General features: G+C 38.5%; 1 protein-coding gene and 1 long non-coding RNA gene across 11 annotated transcripts in view; one reads left to right on the top strand and one right to left on the bottom strand.

Annotated features, from left to right (window-relative positions):
* LOC105831026 (neurobeachin) overlaps positions 1-21,759 on the bottom strand; it is a 348,598-nt gene that overhangs the window by 159,458 nt on the left and 167,381 nt on the right. The window lies entirely within an intron of this gene.
* LOC114254648 lies at positions 932-20,531 on the top strand. Its single transcript, XR_003625952.2, has 2 exons — positions 932-2,077; positions 10,461-20,531. It is a non-coding gene; the product is annotated as an uncharacterized LOC114254648 (long non-coding RNA).

Raw genomic sequence — 21,759 nt, 5'->3', positions numbered from 1 at the left:
TGTTTGTGCGTTGCACTTTGCCCTCTCTTTTGTTGCCTCCGTCGCTCTCGACGAAACCTCGACAATGTGAAGCGAGAAAATCACGATAGAAATCTTTTTCCCGACGCTCCAACAAACGGAATAACGTCCCCGATCGTCGTGCGGGGAAAATCAATCGGCCGTCTGCCATCACCGATCTTTGCCCTATCATTATCGCAAGCGCGTCGTATAAATTATGCGCGTAACGCACGCATAACACAATAGAATTATTCAGCGATGTGAAATTTCCGTTCGATGCCGACGGTTTATATCCCTCATCGTGTATGCCGTTGCATGATAAACTTTTCATCAGGGTCTTCCATAATTCCGCGGCGCAATCGCTGATATCCAAGGATGTCGGGTGCGGGTATGTGCTACCGGGGGCTGAGAAACGCCGAAATGCAGTCGATGTATAATTCGGGGCGTTGCAGAACCGCCTCGGGTGAAATAGGTCAATACGTCGGCAAATGCACGGGGAGGTTCGGAACATGTACAAAATTCCGCTGCTCAATGTATCCGTTATAGCAATTAGGTTGATGAAAAGGTAGTTTGGATGATAATTGCCTTATGTCTGATTAATGATGCCACGTGCGTGATATTGCTACTTACAAATAACTAATTAATGAATCATTTATCTTATCGTAACCTGCGTTTTCCGTATTAGCACTTTTTGAGTGGTAATGAAGTAAATATATATCTTTAATGTAAGTGCTCGCATAGAGCTCAAACTTATTCAGCAGATGCAAGCTTTAAATTTACAAATTATAATATATTACGTTAAAAAAGTATGATTAAAATATGGATTTTTTTTTAATTTCTAATGCCTGAATTGTTTTTGTAAAATTTGATTTCTTATTTTTATTTAATTATAAAAAAGAATTCTTGATTGAAAAATTTTTTTCAGTATTTGGGGAGAGAAAAATTTTATTTACATCATTGTCATAATAGAAATTTTGTAATATTATTAAATTGATGAAATTCTAAACAGAATGTATATTTTCTAAATATTCATACGCGGAACGGATACTGTCGGGTCTTTTTCCAAGTAATATCGGACATTTTCGCAGCATATTTTGGATTCAGGGTAATACCGTCTCGCAGTCATGCATATAAATTACGCGATAGCGCGCGGGGTCTTACTATCGCGTTTTATTTCCACCGAGTATTCTCAGCTGAGATCAATCTTAAAATAACGAGTATTATCTGGCATATCCGGAGAGCGAACGGTATCGTCGAACGAACAGTTTTTTTTCTACTTCCACGTCTCGTTTCGTGTACACCGTGTAATCAGATTCAACGCGACTTCGAGAGCAAGGAAAACGTCCGGGCTGCCGCTCGAGTGGGAAAACGTCGGAAGTATCGTGTGGACGTCTTCTCCCGTCGGGGGAGGGCGAATAAACAAAGAAATATTGCGATGGCAAACGAGATACCACCCGAGGAGTCTCTCCACCGTGCAGATCCTGTCCCCTGCAGTTCGGTCGTTCGCCTTTCCAGCATTCCAGGTCGGGTGTCCATTTCGTTTGTTGATTCAGATATGGCATTAAGGGCGCGCAGCACTTTAGGTCTCCCGTCTTCGCTCTCTCGAGCGGCGCCGTCGATACGTTTGCACCGCGTCGCCATTCAATTTACATAACCGTTGCGCACGGCGCGTTATCGTGTACGTCGGCTTGAATACGCGTCATACGTGTACGCGACACACGTCGCCGTCGGTCGTCGTTGTGACACAACGTTCAAGCTCACGCGCACAATCGAGCACGCAGTCGCTGGCTGATACTCGTTTGGTTCGCGGTTTCGTGAGTTTGCGGCTCAATTCGGACGTGCCGCGCCATAGGCTGAACAACCGGATTCTAATCAATGAGAGCAGTGGCATCGTTTCATCGATTTAACTGTCGGCTGCGAGCGATCGCCTTTGTCCGTTTCCGAATCCGCCGCTGCAACCGTGCATCCCAATTTAAATCGCGCTCCGCCGTTGTACGTCGCGCCGATCCGTTTAATTCCGCGCGCTCGCACAAATCATTTTTAACTCATTCGTACTCTCTCGGATCTGGAATTGTCACGTGTAAGTAGGCAGAAGCAAGTGAACGTAGAACATGAATCCATACGTAATTTTAATTACGCTCCAATTTTCGAGCCTTTGTTATTTGCGTCTATACTTTCGCAATTGATGATAATTGATGAATGAAATGTACAGGAGCTTTTTGAGCGAGAACTTTCGTTACAACTTTCGTTATAACCATTAAGCGGAAACCGCGCGAGTTATTTATTATAACAATTTTACATTTGCTTTTACTGAATAGAAATATAAATCGTATAACTTCTTCCCATTTGAGGCCCGTATGTAATTTACATACACGAGAACGTGTACATAGGGGGTTATCTTCTTTTTTGTTTTTATTTTTAACGAAGCTATTGCGTCAGAGAAGTCTGACATCCTTTTACCGTTTCATAGAAAACATCACGCGGTACGTAGTAACGAATCATTCAGGCTGCGCCGCGCGCTAGTTAGCGTGAAGTATCGCGTGAAGTATGAAATAAACATCGCGTCGCGGTTGCAAACATCATAAAACTTTGGTTTTTTTATAGATTCTATTTTTATGCTGTACGACTATGGAGAGGAGCCGCGTGTATCGCGCCGCGTAGGTCTGCACGGTTCCGCGCGCAGCACGTGGAAAGCGTGGAAGCGTGTTTCTCGCGTCTATCTCTCCTTCGTTATCTCGCCGACAAAGTTCGTAATAAAGCTCGTCTGTGAAAGCGTCTGTGTATCGTAAGTGAATGGATATGGGAGGCGGCATCGCATCGCTAATGAAATGGCGTTCCTCTCCGTCGCGAGCGCGCGCATCCACCCGCGCAGAAAACTTCAAGTCGCAAAGTTGCGCAAAAAAAAAAATCGTTACTATATAGTCCCGACAGTTTGCGGCTACAATGTTACTTGCACGAAAATTTTTCTTTCTTTTACCTACGCTTTTCATATCGCCGTAAATATTACCGTGTGGCTCGTACGTGTGCAAGCGTGACGTCAAAAGCGCGAGGTTGGGTTGTTCGTCATGTTATACAAATATAAAACCATATACATGTGAACGACTAGCCACGTTACATGGATGTACATGAACGTTTTTCGGGATTTTTAATTCTTTTTTTTTATTTGAGGAAAAGGGGGAATTATGTATATATCGAGACGTGAAATGAAACGACTCGTCAAAGCAAATTGCAGCTCGAAAATTAAAAATCTTTTCGTATCGCGTTTCGTACCCAAGTTTGCATTCTGTCACTTTCAGATCTTAATAACATGTAAATTTACTGGTTTATTTATCTTGCTTTTAATCGAAAGCTGCCGCCTACTTTCGTGACTAGAAATTTAAAATAAAGCCAGTCGCAGAAGCATCGCTATTTTTGTTACGGAAGAGTTCTTTGATACATCTAAAATTTATTTTCATTGAAACTTCCACTTTCTAAGTTGCTTTATATATATTTTTATATAAATAACCTTCGAATTTAATTTATGTTCAAACAAAAAGTTGGCTTAAAATTTATTTAATTACGAGTTTTTTGTCCACGATTTAAAATCTTAAAACTAAACTGGTTTGAAGCTTTTTATTTCCGATGTTAACTAATTCCATAATTGCTTCTTCCGTTCAATTTCGGCAAGAAAATGTCAAAGAATATGTCATTAGTAAAAAATGTTGATGCTGAACACAAAATTAAGTAGCATTTCACAATTGAACAATTTTTTCTTTTTCTTTCTCTCATTGCAAAACCAAGTGTAGTTTTTACATACTTAGGTATGTAAACTCATGTCATTTTTTACGCGTTGTATATTCGTCTGTATCTGTGTAATTGTACACACTCTTCTGCGTACTTTTACACGTTTATACATTAAATTATATATTTAAAATGTTTTAAATTTATATTATCTCACTACACTACGGAAAAATTTTTTGTGCTTCCACTATATAAAAAAAAAATTTCCAATTTAATACAGGTGATAGTCACGTTTAGCATTGCTTAATACTTCTGCGATACGTATGAATACGTACAGATTAAATTTTATACTTAATTATGCGCCATTAATTTTTCGCCACAAGTAAAACATTCCTTTTTGTAAATATTTGACTGTACTAAATTAGATATTTTATTCAGTTTTTTTTTAAATTAATCGATTTATTTGAAATTGTGCATAACAAATAGTAATTTTTCTTTTATTCTCTTATAAATTTACACTTGAAAAGTTTGCACACGGTTTATAACGTCACGGTAACTTTTTTATAATTTTTTTTCTATGTTCTTATGGTTAATTATGTTTACTGTGTTTATTAATACCGTTTATTGATCATGTTGAATTTTATGGATAAAATATATCTTTTCCAAATGTAACATGCGCGCGCGCGTGTGTGTGTGAATCGGTTATTTTGATAATATCAAGAAACTATCACATTTTATTGCATACATTAGGATGCATTAACATTCTGATGTATGCATTATCAATATTTTTAATATTTTATACACTAGTAAGTATGTGCTACTTCAACGACAGTACAAAATTATATACAATAATATATATTATTGTTAATAAGACGACATTTTTATTTTATATGAAATGAATATTATAACAACACAGAAGTGTCGTTATAATATTCGACACATATACATTTACGATTGACAAATAGCGTCCAATGATGTCATAACATGTGTATAATAGGAAATATAAAAAGAAAGGCAATGAAAAATATGTACACGGAAAAAAAATTTAATTCACATAACCAGAAATATTTCGTTGTAAGCAGTATGGCTGCATCATCTAGTTATCTTTAAACGATAATTATGCTTATGGTCATTGTTTAAAGATAACTAAATTAATATAACTTTTGACTGTAGTATGTCAACTATATCAATATAGTTGTCGCGAAATCTGGTTATAGTAACTAGTACATAGTTGAGACTTCTTTTCCACGGATAAACTAATTATCTGTATAGTTGTATTAATCAGGATACTATACTATAAAGCAACAATGCCGAAAAACAAAAGCGATTCGCTACGCACACAACTATAGAGATGTGTACATGTGAAACGCTTGGTTCGCGAACGTTGCGTGCACAGTAATGGTGCTCATCGGCGTTGAAGTGACTCGGTGTTTCGGTTACAGGATATACAAACGTGTCTAATTCTAATGCGAGTGAAGTCATCTGGTTTGTTCGCGTCGCTATGCCCCGACATGCTTCTACTCACTCTAACGCACTCTAATAGGTTGGCGTCATCGGAATCAATATATTGGAGTGCGTTGAGGTGAATAGGAGCACGTCGGGGCATGTGACGCGAACAGACCCATCGTGTCGTGTTGCTCGCGTGCACAGTAATAGTGCGCATGAACGTTGGCTAATGATAAAAATGATTACTAACAATCATTCAAAATGTGAATAATTAATTTTTATTAGTAGTTGTAGCATCAAGAAATAGTCTGGTTCGAACAATCAAGTGTAGTTACTGCTGCATCACAAGTTATTCAACAATAGCTACGGTTGCAGCAAACACATATTTAGTTGCTTTATATTTTACTATAAAATCTGGTATAACCAGATTTATGTGTCGACCAACCAGACTGTTTTTTCCGAGTATCTATGTATATTTTTGCGAGAAGAAAGAGAGACGGGAGAAAGAATGAATAAGATGTAAGATTTTGAAAAAATATTTTTAATTACGTTTTTTAAATGCACAAATGTCGTAGACTTATGTTTTAAATTTTATTTTCTTCTCTTTCTCTTTTGCAAGTAAAAGAATAAAAGAAAAAAAATTAAAGATAAAAAAGAAAAGAACAAAAAAGAATGAAAGAATATTTTAAAAAAGAAAAAAGAATGAAAGAAAAAAGAATGAAAGAAAAAAGAATGAAAGAAAAAAGAATACAAGAAAAAAAAAAGAATACAAGAAAAAAAGAATAAAAGAAAAAAAAGAATAAAAGAAAAAAGAATTTAAAAAAATTTTTTAACGGAATAAAAGAATATTTAATTTTATGCAAATTGAGTGCTTTCATTATGCGACAATATTTTTTATTGGTTTTGTAGTTATATGCTGTCTGCGTTTACATTGTAATGTGTACGTGTTGTTACATCTTTTTAATTGAGAATTATTATCTTGAAATATTTAATGCGTTTATCTCTTTGTAACCGATTAGAAGAAACAAAATAGTTATTACTAAGCGTCAATATTTTTCATTGACTGTCGAGATATAAGCGGTTAAAGTTTTGGCGCAAAAAATTTTGGCGTTGCAATATGTATGCGGGTTCATAGCGGCATCAACATAGTCGTGTCGACGCTCGTCTCAATTTCAAGAGTGACGAGTAGTATTGCAGAATCGTATCGGCATCAATATACATAGCCATGTCGACGCTTGCTCAGTTCTGACAGTAAGCAGTGTTGCGGAATTGTATCGGCATCAACATAGCCATGTCGACGCTCGCCTCAGTTTCAAGAGTGAGCAGTGCTGAGGAATCGTAATCGGCATCAACATAGCCGTGTCAACGCTCATTTTAGTTTCAAGAGTGAGCAGTGTTGCAGAGGAATCGTATCGGGATCAAGATAGCCATATCGATGCTCGCCTCAATTCCGACAGTAAGCAGTGTTGCGGAATCGTATCGGTATCAACATAGCCGTGTCGATGATTGTCTCAGTTTCAAGAATGAGCAGTGTTGCAGAGGAATCGTATCGGCATCAACATAGCCGTGTCGATGATTGTCTCAGTTTCAAGAATGAGCAGTGTTGCAGAGGAATCGTATCGGCATCAACATAGCCGTGTCAACGCTCATTTCAGTTTCAAGAGTGAGCAGTGTTGCAGAGGAATCGTATCGGGATCAACATAGCCATATCGATGCTCGTCTCAGTTTCAAGAGTAAACAGTGTTATGGAATCGTATCGGCATCCTCATAACCGTGTCGACGATCGTCTCATTATCGGCGGTCACCGCTACAGGATCTTAACGACATACGCGGAGACGTGTCGTCGCTATATCACACAATATCATTGGTATTTGCGAGCTCATCATCAGCCATACAATTACAACGTGGCTTTATGAGTTAGAGCTCAACTAAAATTTGCTCCGTCGAAATCGTGACCATGATTTTCAAACTCGAGCTTCAACGCATCATTCTCGACAAGTGAGGAACATGTGCTCAAGATAACCATTTTTGCAATAACCGGTAGAACGGCGGCCATTTTTGTCACAGGATCACGTCACAAGGCTCAACGGTCCTTACTCTTCCGCTTTTTCTCACGGAAACTTAATAGCCGTATTACGCGCCTGCGCCAAGATCCGTTTAACTGCTGTTTTCTATATCTCCATAACACCGATTGGTACGAATAGAATAGTTTTTATTAAGCGTCAATATTTTTTATTGGTTGTCGAGGTACAAGCGAATAAAGTTTTAGCGGGTAAAATTTTGATGTTTACGTTGCAATGTCTACGCGTCGTCACTCTTTTCTAATGGGAAATTTATTATCTTCAACATTTTTGTATATTAATTTCTAACCACCGATTTCTAAACACCGATAGCAATGAATAGAATAGTTTTTGTTGGACGTCAATATTTTCTACTGGCTGTCGGGATATAAGGGACAAAATTTTTGCAGGAAAAATTTTGTCGTTTACATTGCAATGTGATCAGACGTTAAAATTTTACGTTTTCTAACAGTAGTGTCTAATTATGGGATATTTATTAATACTCTTATACATAACAATATTATTAAAATAAAAAATAATGTTATTTGATTTTGTTTTCGAAATCGTTGTACGTTTATGTATATATATAATTTTATATGTAATGCTTTTCTTTTTAATCATTGTTGACTTTTTAAAATTTTTTGTTGCTGTCGTCAAAATCGCCAATATATTGTCGTCAAAATTTACAACAAATCGTGTAATATTTTGACGAATGTCTTAAAATAGCCAGAAGTCGTCAAAGTAGCCAATGCTTCCGTAAAATCGAAGTATCAGATTTACACACACACACACACACACACATAACAATAAGTTATATTATATACTTATATTATGCCCTTAGTTTTGTTAATTATATGTGAAACTCATGTATAACAAGATTTAAATGTGTTAAGTTATATTGTGCCTGTACTTTTACACATTTGAATTATTTGGAGATACATGTTTTCACATTTAAATGTGGAAACGGTCAAACGGTACTTCTAAACGGTCAAATGTGTAAATTTATTATTTTTACGCAGTATAGTGTGTTATTTTTACACAGAAAACTGAATTACACATAAAATTACACTATATGTAATTTTACATATATAAATGTGTAATTGTGCACAGTTACACACTTATATTACACACTTGGTTTTGCAGTGCTCTCTCTTCTCTGTTTATTTGCGTGCGATAGAGTTGAAATTCATCAAATCAACGATATATGTGTTACACGCGGTTACCCCATTCAGTCTCTTGTTCATTCCCCGTTTGCCATCATCGGGCTGTACTTGTTCTCGCCCATCTCATTCAACTTCGTTCGTATTTCTCGAATCGGGTTTGCGTCACGACCACGGTCGAAGCGGTATCAGGGATTTATCGACATTTTCAAGTGCGCTTTGGTATTTTCAATTATACCGTGAACGTTCCCCTTCTCCTCAATTTTTTCATATATTAAGGATAATAACATGAAATCATCGTGATAGCACCGCTAAGATTTTCAGGAACTTCCATATATAGTGAGTGTAGACGATGTAGTTTTATTAATAATTAAGAAATTCTATTGAAAATACTGTATGTGTATTGCTGCAGATTTTTACGATAACATTTCTCAACTCAATTTTAAATCGTGGACTTGAAAATTGCTATTAAAAAGTGCTGTATTAGGCGTTGTTTATTGATTTATTAATTTATCCGACAACCTGTCGATTTGCATGTAAATCATGCATGATTTTGCAACGGAACCTCACAAAATTCAAGGCATCTTGATGAAAAGTCACGCGACTACTTCTTTGAATCAGCTTTATTGTAAAATTCATTTCTTTGTTTTACAACGATACAATATATGTTACATGAACATTTTTCAAATACGCACTTTACCGCTTATAGGACTAAAGTCGGCTAAATGTAAATCCAAAGAAACGACGGATTTATTGATCAATTGACGCTACTGTTCGTTTGGAAGTGAGACCAGGGATTGCCTATTCCAGGCAAATCCCTCGTTTCTAAGGTACACCATAAGAAAGCTCGACCGGCGATCCTGCGACTGGCATGAGATACGGGTCGCGCTAATGGCCGGGCTTAGCGTCTCCGTGGCGCACAAAAGTCCGTTGCCAAGCAAAAATTCATTTTCGCAGCTCGGTGTCGCCTCGACTGACGCGGAATGATACGAAGATGGGCGGGAGGGCGGAAGGAGGAAATGGGGGGTGGGAGAAAGAGAGAGGTGGTTGGAAAGCGTAGCGGATGGAAAGAAAAAGTCAACGTCATAGCGCAGTATTTGTCATGGGTAATGGCCTGCGTCGTGTCGACGAGAGCCGGCCTTCGTCGTTAACTCGTTACCGTCCCGGTAATCCGATGGCGCTATGCGTGGAGGCGCCATGGCGAAGTCGACCTTTGTCACGGCGCCCTCTTTCGCTACGTCTAGCTCGGTAACATCGATTAATCACGTTCCGCGCGTCCCGGTTCCCTCCCGGAACACCCCGGATTCTGGCCTACACACGCGACCCGTCCTATCGCAGCCCACCCTATTTTCCGCCACCGCCCTGTCCCATTTCCCTTCTATCAATTTCTCCTTTTTTTTTTTTGGCCGCTCTTACACACGCTACCCGCTCACGCGCGCACGCACATTATCCCGGAAGTGCATTCATCGGATAAAAATGAGATTTCGTCGCGAACCCATCTTATCGGACTTATGCTACCTACGCAGCGTTTCGAGTGCAGTGCTTCGATTACTTTTCGAAAGGGTACGGTGGTATTTCAAGAACGTGCGCTGTGTGTAAAACATTGATTTTGTATCGCGATTACGGTGCAATCGCAGTCGGTCATCAAATTGTATTTTTGCATCGGGCGATATAAATTTTTCAACTTTTTTTTCTAAATATCAAATAAAATGTTTAAAAAAACTTCTAGTGGAATTTGTAGAGTTGCTAGCAGTAAAGAAATAATAATAGAATTCTTGATAATGATTAATCTGGCAATAATTTATTAATAAGACGAAAACAATGTTTTGGCTAGACGCTTTCTGGCCCTATATTGAAATTGCTAATTGCATGTTTCGCTGTAATTTTAGATTTACTTAAAAAGGACCAGAAAGGCCGTCTGGCTGAAACGTTGTGAGTTTTTTAAATAAATTATTGCCAGCTTAAAAAAATATCACGACGTAAATCAACATCACAATGTTATCTATGTAGCAAATATATCCTACGAAATCTCTAGCGTTAAATTTTCTAAAATTTCTAGAGCAGTTTTTTTTTTTAGAAACAACGGGAGATTCTGGTGATTGAGATAGTCAGGCAGACTAACGATTCTAACAGCTTTATCCGGCCATTGAGATGTACCTGAACGCAATTTATTCAGCGGCGAGCAAAAAATGCTGCCACGTAAAACGATTTACAAATCCGGAATTACTACCGGAGTATCCGTGCTATCGAGGTGGGGATTTAGATTTCTGTCGTGGGCGGCAGAGTGTACTAGATAACAAAAGAAAGGACGGAAATGCGGAGAAAAAAGACACGGTGGATTCTAGAATAACGAATATCATAGAGGGGATGGAGTTTGCGTGAAGTCGTAAGCAAAGAGAGAGAAAAAAAGTGATAGAGAAGGTTGAAGGAAATTGATAAGTGTGTGTGAAGTTGGCATATCATATTGTGGAAACTCATTAATTATTGAGAGTTCTGGGTTCCTTTTCAATAGTTCTACAGTTCCTGATAGGTTAAACTCATAGTTCTGGTCGAATTAAAGCAAAAAAATCACTTAGTGCAAAGTGACGTTAACTTCACGCAGCGTTTCACTTTGTCCTACGAAAGTTTCCGCCCTAATTCTTGTTGGATTTTTAAAGATCTATAGTTCTATAATAGTTCTAGAAAGAGTTCCGCAGATAAACAATATATTTTCTGAATTTAGTATAAAAACAGAGGGATCTAACTCTTCTATTTTTTTTTTGTAACTTTGGCGAAATTTTTATCTCGACAAAAGAAAATATAATTGCCATAAATGTCGGTACGGAAATAATCGATCATCACGCTTCATAGAAGCGCTAAAGCCTTCACGGACACCTATGCCAGAAATTTCAATTAAATTTTTGAGTCATTTCTTTTATCATATCTATTTTTTCCTTTTATTTTAATTGCCACATTATCAATTTATGATGCAATAACAGAGATTACATACTTGTTCCACAAATATCCATCTCATGGCAGCTTTAATACACACAAGATACAATTCTTTTAACTGCCTAAATTTCAAATTGAATAACAGTTCTAACATCAAAGCGCTGTATTCCACGTTCTCTTCTAAAGTGGCCTATACATTTGTTAGATTTTGTATACCTTCCATTTTTTCTCTGGTAGATAAAATTATGTAATAATAAGTATATACTAAATAAAAAATATTTTTTAAATATAATATGTATACTATGTAACTGTATTATATACAATTTTATTATATATAATATAGTTATAATTTATTGTATATGACTGACACACACACACACACACACACACACACACACACACACACACACACACACGCACGCACGCACGCACGCACACACACAAAATTGGTAGGGCATCGGGTTTAATTGGAGAATTCTCAACGTTCTCTCCCTTTCGGCTTTCCCCTTTCCCGCTCGTATCTTTATTACCCATCACGCTTAGTTGTACTGCGAAGATCGACATCGATTTTCTCTCTCGCTCGCAAGTGGAATTGCCGAATATTTCGGCAGTATCTCAAGATATCTGTGGCCCCCGGGGCGAGACGCGGCGAGCCGTGATTTCGGCCAGGCTTAACTCGATAAGCCTTCGCTCGCGGTTTTGCGGTTGCCTGGAGCCGAAGCGTCCTCTGGGCGTGTTCATCGTAGGGCCGCTCTAGGTAGTTCAGGAAAATGATGAGAGAGCGGATGCGCTGCACTGCACCGATTAACGACCGTAAAAGTTCAAAGGCTTTGGACAGTTTAGCTTCTGCGCGTTTCAAACTCATGCCGTTTCACGTGAATGATTTTGCCAGGGAGAAAAATATTTAAATCGAGTTTACGCTGCCTGACGGAGGAAAGTAACCGTCGTGATAAACTACATCTGGGAAAATGGCTCGTCGCGGGGAATATTTTACTGCCTGAAATTCTCTTCTTTTGATGCAACGGCGCGAAGGTAATGTTCCTCCTTGTAAAGCGATTTAGTTTCGTCGTGAATGCGAATAATTCCGAAATCTCGGCTTTGCGAATCGGTATTAAAGATTCTGCATTCTCCTGTTCTCGTTTACGCCCCATCTGCATTTTCTTCCCTGTACCTTTGCGCGAAGAAATTCCTTCTCCGAGAGTTTCTGAAACGTAATGTCTTCATGTAATCTCACGATACGCACTGTGCTTTGTTTTAATTGACAAGAGCGAGTCTCGGTGGATTTCATCTAGTTTCCGTTATTATCATGGTTTCGCTCTTATCACTTCTTACGCGAAATGAGCTCACGGTGCGCTCTAATATAAATTCGTGCGTTAAAATTTGATTCGAGGAAATATCACAAACACCATTTTGACGCAATCTACAATTTTCCATGAATTTTCTAAAGCGCTCGATGACAATCTTTTTTCGATGCAACGAGGAGGAAAGTCTGTCCATTGTAAGCAAATTGACGTTTATCATCACTGGATTTTCAACATTTTCCAGGACGTTAATTCTGGCTTCAATTGCTTCAATGCACGCTTCGTCGCGCTCGTCAGGCGTTACCGTATATTCCGCAGCTTTGTAAATACACAGGCGCTTCGTACGGTAATAGTTTTAAATTATATAGATATTTTATATGTACAATTATCTGCAAATGCTGCTGTACCTACGATTAAAATTTCTACTGCAGTATGTGTTTAAATGGAATTTTCATTTTTGCACTCGAATTTGTCGGATATTTTCATCATATCATATTTAAAATGTTTAACTTCAACGTACTTGATTCACGTGCACATTGATTTTATTGCAAATAATGCTTTGCTGTTACGTCTCCTCATCATAGGAAAGTTAAATCGCATCGTGCAGCTTCATCTCGTTAACAAATCACGTAGCAAAGTTTTCGGCTGCAGACGCTGGCACTGCATTCTCTATTATGTTATAATGTGGACATATCGTGAGGGTACGTTGTGCGAACGCGATACAAACTTATATTAATTTCTGTTATCATCATGCCACAACTGTTACGATTATTGACTACGCCTCTATGACGTAAGAATTGAAGAGACGCGTTTAAATGTTTGTATAGTAAATTAATATATTGCTTTGCAACGTTGATATGCAAACGACGTTTACACGCGTATATTGATAGAGATTTCATTATTAAAATGTAAGGTTAAAAAAATATTTAATACTATCTGTTTAATCTCTTTGTCAGCATGGAGAATTTAGGGAGAATAAGAGGTTTTTTGGATCGCTAAATCCAAATCTGAAGTCAAAATTTCAAAATTCAAAATTGTTGGCTTGAAACGTTATTGTAAATTTTAATATTTTAATTACGAAAGAAATGAGATTATTTTATATTAACATTTTGTATGCGATTTGAATAAATATAAGTCACTAAAAAACGTTACATTTCTGTTTATGAAGAAATAATATTAATATTAATACAGAATATTAATATCATACATGGATTCATAAGATCTCAAAATGGATAGGAAAATTCTTATTAATATAAATCATTGAGAGTTTATCGCTGATAACGCTTATTAACATGTATGATGTATGGAATACCTTTGCATTTCTCGTTTTTGCGAGAGAGATAGAGTGAGAGAGGAGGGGAGGGGGGAGAGAAACGCGAAACGAAAATGCCGAATTTTCAACGCGTAATCCCTTGTCGCGAACAAAACTCAGGGACTGTTACCGGGGATATAGAGGTATTCGGAACGAAATATATTTAGCTACGGCAACCAGCGGGAATTTATTTGCGTTTTATTGACAGTTGAAAATAAATGGGGACCACGCGGCACCGCGAAGCTAGGACTGGTCTGCCTGTCTTGCGCAAGATTTTAGCGTACCATGTGTCTGCTTCGCGTCTCTCGCCGAATCCGCGTGGCGCAATCATTTAATTACAAGTGTTTTCGAGGCGGCACAAGGGACGTGATGTTTATCGAAAGCCACGATTAAGGGGTAATAATATTTTCCGCGAGAAGCTCAATATTCCTGACGAAACTTTGCTACATAGGAAGGTAATTAGCATCTTGCTACTATTCCCTTTTATGCAAAGTATCGAGGACGCACCACGCTTGAGTATATAAAATGAACCTCTCAAGCGAGCAGACCGATAAGTTCTATTCAGTTTGATACAACTGAGTTAATTAATTGTTCGAAGTAATTAGCATCGTAAATGAGTTTTGCCACTTCCCTTCCCGGGGGCAATCGTCACTTTTATTCCGTGATACAGGGTAAGAATTTATGAGCTATTTTTATCATCATCTGCGTGGTGATGCCTCGTAGCTTAACTTTTTCTGGCTTTACATATTAATTTTAGTACCTAACAAAATTAATCTGACGATCGTTCTGTTTTATGTATCGTTCGCTAAAATTAGTGTTCCGTGATCCCGCATGACAACATTATATATGGCTAATATAAAAATTATATTGTCATTTTCTGTCGCATTGAATGAGCGTCCATTGAGGCGAAATCAGAGGCATCGGAAATACATTATAGATACATACATATTAAAAGCATCGTCGCACTTTCGATCTGCATTCAACTATTCTATTTTCCTTCGTTGCATGAGTATGTATTAATGTATTCTGCGTAGCTCGAGTGCATTGGGCAGCTATTGTTAATTCACAGAGGATGAAACAGTCGCTTCGCGATACATCCAGTGTATACAGTGCTTACCGTCGCTATCACCACAATGGCGTGCACATTGAATTTTTAACGCGACACGCGAGTGTATAGATATCACGTGCGCTGTGCACCGCCCGCATTTAATATCGCCTTTCCCCTTTGCCAAGTATTTCGATCGTTCGATCTTCTTCTTACCGTGACGTATCGACCGCAACGCCGAAAAGGAGCACATTTGCGTGTGTGCAACACGGAGAGACTCGACAGACTTACAACCCGCAACCCTGTGGAGGCGGTAAATTCTTCATTCATTCTTAAAAATATCGGATTATTGTATCTGGTGAAATAGAATTTTCACTTACAGACAGATTTAGCTACGCTTCGTTGTACATTGTAATAATTTCTGTGCAAAATTTTAGTAGAATTGCTATTTTTAGTGCTCTTTTTACGTAAATCTAAAAACTATAATTATAAACGAGAATTTTTATAAAAATATTTCTTTGAAATCACCAGCGACGAAGTATAAAGGGCGGTTGTTATTACAGATTATTTTTTAGATACTGTACATTCTTTCAATGTTTTTTTATATTCAAGCTCGTTTATTGTACATCGTTAGGCGGCTGCAAGATACAAAATACGTGCGAAGTATTGGAGTTCTTGGCGATTAAAATTTAATGATTCATAGTATCGAGCTTTTCTTTTTGTACTCATTAAATGCTCGAGTTACCTCTTTGGAAAATATTTTATTATATCTACAAGTTTAATCTCGTTTCTGCTTAAATTATATCACGATATTTAGGCCGGCAATTAATCGGCGGAAAATCAAGCGACCTATTTTTGTTTATGTATTAAAACTTATATTACAATTGTTGTACAATTCCGTGAGCAATTATGTTATTTCATCCAAATCAAGCAATTTTCGTTTTTCGCGTACAAAAACTCGTCGAACGTATCGCTTTTTTGCAGTCGGCTGGAAATTGATGTGAATATATTGAAAATTACACTGCGGCGTCGAACAATGGATTTTAACGCGCTATTCGCAATTTCGTCAACAATGCTATAATGCGACGATAGACGATGCGACCGGCGTGTCGGTTCGCGCAAATTGAAATGGGGTATTTCACTTTGCGGAAAACCCACGAAATAAATCACGCAGCCGAATTTCCCCGCAAAGTGGATATTTCTGATCGGAATTTATATCGGACTCCTGTAGGACGCCTGTGTATTCCTTCTCGCGCATCTATCTGCGTAACGTACGCGTTCCGGGAACATTTCCAGTATAAATGGATCGTGCCGCACGACAAGCATTGCGATACACTTGCAGTCGTAAATTGAACCGTAAGAGGATTCGCGCGTAGTCTTCAGTTGCACGGAAGATTGAAGCTATTTATACTGCTATTTCCAATATACTTTCAGCAGATCACATTAACCTTTCGCACCTTTGACACTGCACAGGATAACGTCCTAAACGCGTACACACAGCCAGTGCACACAGTAGTACACAGAGCTTATATAAAACTCCTTTTTTTTTTGAATTATGAGAATGTAAACACCAGTGCACGCCAGTGCTACAGAGATAATTAAACTGAAGAAAGGTAAAAAAGAAACGGTTTAAAGAAATAAACAGTTTAATATCAATTACTGTAATAACGCGTTTTTTTCAAGAGGATTATTGCAGAGATGTTCATTAAATCTTTATAGCAGGGCTCTTTATGATCGCTCGTGAGTTACGTTTGGAATTACAGAAACTTTTTCGTAGAAACAGTGACGCAAAATATGTCGCATATGACGGTTCCAGACGAGAGAAATAATTCGCGTCTACTTGCTAAAGAAGGATCAAAAATATCAAACGTAGATGCGATACTCTTTTCCGTGAAACAAACGAAGGGCGGGAAGAAAGAGCGCCGCGTGCATATCTCGCGGTTATATCTCGGAAAGGGGGTGTCTTCTACTATCGGTTGCGTCGGCTGTGAAGAAACAGCCAGCCATCCGTGTCGTATTATAAATCTCCTGCCGACGTGAGCGTCATTTAAATTGTCGACCGTACGGCGCAATGACCGTGCCTCGGAGATGCTAGCGTTGCATAGAGCGCCGCTCGCTGCAGTTGCAGTTTCGCATGAGGTGGAAGGAGAGAGGGGAAAAAAAGGAAAGAGAACGCGATTCGCTAGCCCGTTCATCGGCTCGACCCTTTTTTATCCCTTCTCAACCGTGGGAACGTGCGCGGAATGATACAAGTGCCACGTTTATCTCATTTGTGTGCCCGCGAGACGAGAGGCGCTAGCCGCGCCGCGTTAAGCAACACAGTGTTTTATAAACGAGCTCTCCCGCACTCGCAATACAGTTTTGCGCTTTCGTTTCTGCGATGCAATGCATTTCGCGACACGGCCGTTTTTCCCACTGGCCGGAACGTTGGACGTATACGGAAAAATATATTTTTATTTTTACGCGATAATTTTTCTGCTCTGCCATTGGAAGTCATTTCGACGAAAAAAAATTCAGAAAACAAAGAGTATCTTCAATATTTCTGTAAGATTTAAAACATAAATGTGCGATCTCTCTGTATTTTTAACGTTTAATTTGTAAAAACATTCGCATTGGTTTACTTCACGGTTGACTTTACGGCGATATTGACTACTGCGCGCGACTGACTATATTTCATTACTTACTACTGGCTGCGTTGTGTTAGCGATGTCTGACTTAACGCTACTACGACTACTAGCGATCTTGCATCGAGTTGCATTTATCAACATAAATTTAGCCTTTCGGAAATAATTAATCTGTCTAACTTTATACTAAAACTAGTGGCTTATTTTAAACATAAAAATATTAATATGCATGTAAAAATATTTTAATTCAAACATTGCTATTACTGTACTTCTATTTTATTTGTTTTGGTATACGTAATTCCGCCAAAGTTGGATTATAAGCACATTGCAGTAGCGGTTAAATTTGATTTACGCTAAATCCTGTTGTACGAAGTTTAATATCAAAAAAGAACTTTGAAGAGAAGGAAATACAAGCTCGCTCTAGAGTACAGTTATTAAGTCCCTAAACTAAATTACAATCTCTAAAGGACTTAAAAGTTATCTCGGTACTAATGCCGGTCCAATGAGATATCAGAAATCAAGCTTGACTTTTTTCTCGTTTCATTATTCCACTCTTATACAATATTCCACAGTCGAAATGTCGAACCAGAGAAAGATTGCGAAACCGACATTAAGTGTTCTTATTAATCCAGCCGCGACCGTATTTCCATCAGATGCACTCGTGAAACTTGGAACGAATTCATTCAAGATCTTTACGATTACTGCGGCTTCAATTTCCGGTCGACCCTATCGTAAAAATCGTCATTCTAGTTATGCCCGTCTCTCAAGCACTTTGAGCTATTGAAAGAATTTACTACAACTGTTTCTGGTAAATACGTTTAAGGAACAGTAACGGAAAGCGCAACACACTGTCGTTACCCGATCTCTCAATGTCTGATCGTTAAGTCGTATGTTCATCTATTATTCATGACCAATCGTGAGAATGTCGTTTAAGATTTTCGCCATTGTCTGAGGAAATATAGTGGATAGAGTTCAAAAATCGAGCTCAATGGAAAATGAAAAACAAATCTAGCCGCGACCGATGGGCGTTGCTTTTTTTTTTTCCTTTGAGTTATAAAGTGGAAAGGTGCAAAACAATACGCGCGTATTCTACTTAAAAGAGCTCGGCCCGTTCCATTGACGAGTATCAATGGCGAGTATTTTGCGTATCGAACATATCGATTGCGCTTGACGGTGATATCGAAAGCTTCCAGAGGATTTCACAATTTCCCGACAGCGACAACGAAAGTCACGAGCGAAATACCTCGGCGCGCAACTTTATTTATTGCAACGGGCCACCTTTGAAATTCAATAGAACGTATATGCACAACTCCTGGACAAATTCCTCATGCTGTAACTCGTCGGTGACGTTCCGTATCCGGTATAGACTGCAAGCTTAAACACGAGGGTGTGACATGCATTCAGGAGATCGCGCGGTTTCTATCAAATATGCAATTTCCATTAAATTGTTGTACGTGAACCACTTGAGGAGGCTTTTCAGAATATATGCTTCATAAATACAGATTGTACGCGGTTAATGTAATCGTTTTGAATATGCATAGCAGATCTTCATCTCGAAACTTGCGGTTCGTTATTTATACAATCTACGAGGCAGCTATAATTGTCTGAGAAAACTGAAAACGTCCATTATAATAACGTAATACTTATAATAAATATTTTACATATTTCAATATGGTTTATTCTAGTTTAGATCATATTTTCAGAATAAGCTCCCATGTGAATTTCATTATAACAATCTAGTCAAGTGATAACGTTTAGTTTCAATCAAAATTGAATCCTACAATCCACTGTAAACACGCCTTTATCTATTTTCGTTCTCGTCGCGCAGCTAAAACAAATCGTCACATAAACGCAAAAAATTATTAGCCGTTATGTGTGCCGACTATGTACATATCTCTTCGACCATATATTGGCAACAGCTTGCAGCCGTCGAAAGTTCTGGGAAAGAGAAGTCGTCGGGATAAAAAGCCGGCCGTGTGTATCGCTACGTACATATATTTCCTTGGGAGTGTTTTGCACGGGAAGCGCAGCTGGTGGCGTTCGCCGAATGTCAAGCCAAGACGAATTGCTCAGACACACCAGTCTTTCTATTGGCAACCGGCGGATGGTTAACTTATTTTCTCGCGTTGCGTAATGGAGTTCGTCTCCTCTGTATCGCATCTTCTTCCCTCCTCTCCGCGTTTCTCTTCCGTGTCTCGCGTCGAAACCGTAGACCTTTTCCTCCCTACGTCCATTTCGTGACTCGGGATTACGAGCTGCCGCTGCAGCTGCGTCCTATTCTCGCGGCAACTCTCCCTCTTCTCGCCTAGTGTGTCGCCTGTTTACGAGAAATCGAGACTACTCCGGGAAACTCACAAAGTCACGACTCTGGTTGAAGAGGATATTACATCTGAGTTCAGCAAATTCGCTGGAGAGAAAGAGAGAGAGAGAGAGAGAGAGGAGAGAAAGAGAATATGTCGCGTCTCAGCCGTGGTAATCTGCTTTGCAACCGTTCGCGGGTTGATGTATAAAATGGCCCGGAAAAGTAATGAACGTAAGGCGGTAAGTTCCAACGAACCCCGCGGGAGCAGTTTGCCGCGGGCCGTGATTTATGGCTGTTGAACTGCACACGAAGAAGGAGCACTCGTGAGAACCGCGGTAGCTATTTATACGGATCTTGCCGCTGACCCCTGCGAAAGAACTCGATCGTGATGGATTCAACCTTATCGTCGCATCATTCGACCGTAAAGATACCAGAAATACGTTATTATGTCCAATAATTCAGCGTTCAAGCAAGAAGCAGCGAGGAAAAATTAAAGTGCTAACAGCTTGAGTAAGCAGGTCACTGTTAGACGAATCTCTCTCTCTCTCTCTCTCTCTCTCTCTCTATACGTTAAAACGCTGTAAACACGTTTTGATCGATTGATCAATTTCCTGGCTTGCAAAAAAAAAACAAGTGCAACAAGGCTATGTGGTTTTGTCAGCCAACTGTTATCTCGTAATTAATTATGTTGCCTGTATCATTAAAATTGAAAATCTGTAGAGATAAAATTATTCGTGCACGTATACCATGAAAAAATAGTATATATAAATACTATTTAATATAAAATGTAATTAATGTAATAAAATTAATGTTATAACAATAATAATAATTCATAATAAAAACAATTATCATTTTTAATTAAGGTCGCGCAAATTTCATAAATATTAAAAATTTGCCATAATTGGCTATAAAGTTACATCTACTTGGTAATATCGTACTTCATGGTGCAAATGTATATAATTTAGAGTACTTACTATGTACCTACTCGCGCTGGGTGTAAACGTTAATTACGAAATATTGTGTCAGCGATAGATTCCCTTCATCACCGACACCAAAATCTCGGCTGTAATGTTCAAGGAAGTTGTATCTGGTTATGCATCGCGCGTTTCCATTAAAATGGAGGGAGGGGGGGGGTAAACCAACGCGGCAAGCGTATTAAGCTGCGCTATGTGAGGAAATGGATATGCTTAATGAAACGCGCTTTTGACGCACACGGTGCCTAACTCGATTTCTACCACCGACCGCGGTAATCGGGCCTCACGCAGCATATGCTACTGTGCAATGAACTTATCATCGTATTTCTCACTTGATCAACGAAAACTCGATGCTTTGTCGACGGGGACGTACATACAACGGATTCGAATATCAATCTCCAATGCGCAATTCTTGACATGCGCAATGCATCCCTCAGTATTATTGAAGTTGCAACAGTTGCGGCAAACGAACGTTAAGAGAGAAAGAGAGTGAGTGTGTGTGTGTGTATGTGTGTTTTCGATATGAAGAATAATATTTTTTCGCGGTATTTCTTTTCAAATGCCACATTTGTGGCAAATATTATATTGAATTGCAGAAAACTTTCAAATATTGGAAACCGCACAAAATATTATTTCATGATATGATTTTTATGCATAAGAAAGAGCTGAAACAGTAACAATTACTACGTGATTTTCCTGAGCATTGTGTTATACCGGTGAATAACGCAATTTCCAAACGCATTGCATTTTAAAATAAAATAATTGTTGTTGGATCCGGAAAATAATTGCCCGCGAGTGATGAGAAATTTCACTAGGTTTTTATTCTGTCATAAACAAATACAACAGGAATTAATTTCGTGGTGGTGAGTACCATTTGGAAAATGCTG

This window comes from Monomorium pharaonis, chromosome 1 (genome assembly GCF_013373865.1).
Source record: "Monomorium pharaonis isolate MP-MQ-018 chromosome 1, ASM1337386v2, whole genome shotgun sequence".
Lineage (NCBI taxonomy): Eukaryota > Metazoa > Arthropoda > Insecta > Hymenoptera > Formicidae > Monomorium > Monomorium pharaonis.
The sequence above is the reverse complement of the archived record's forward strand: the minus strand, read 5'-3'. Positions and strand labels throughout refer to the sequence as shown.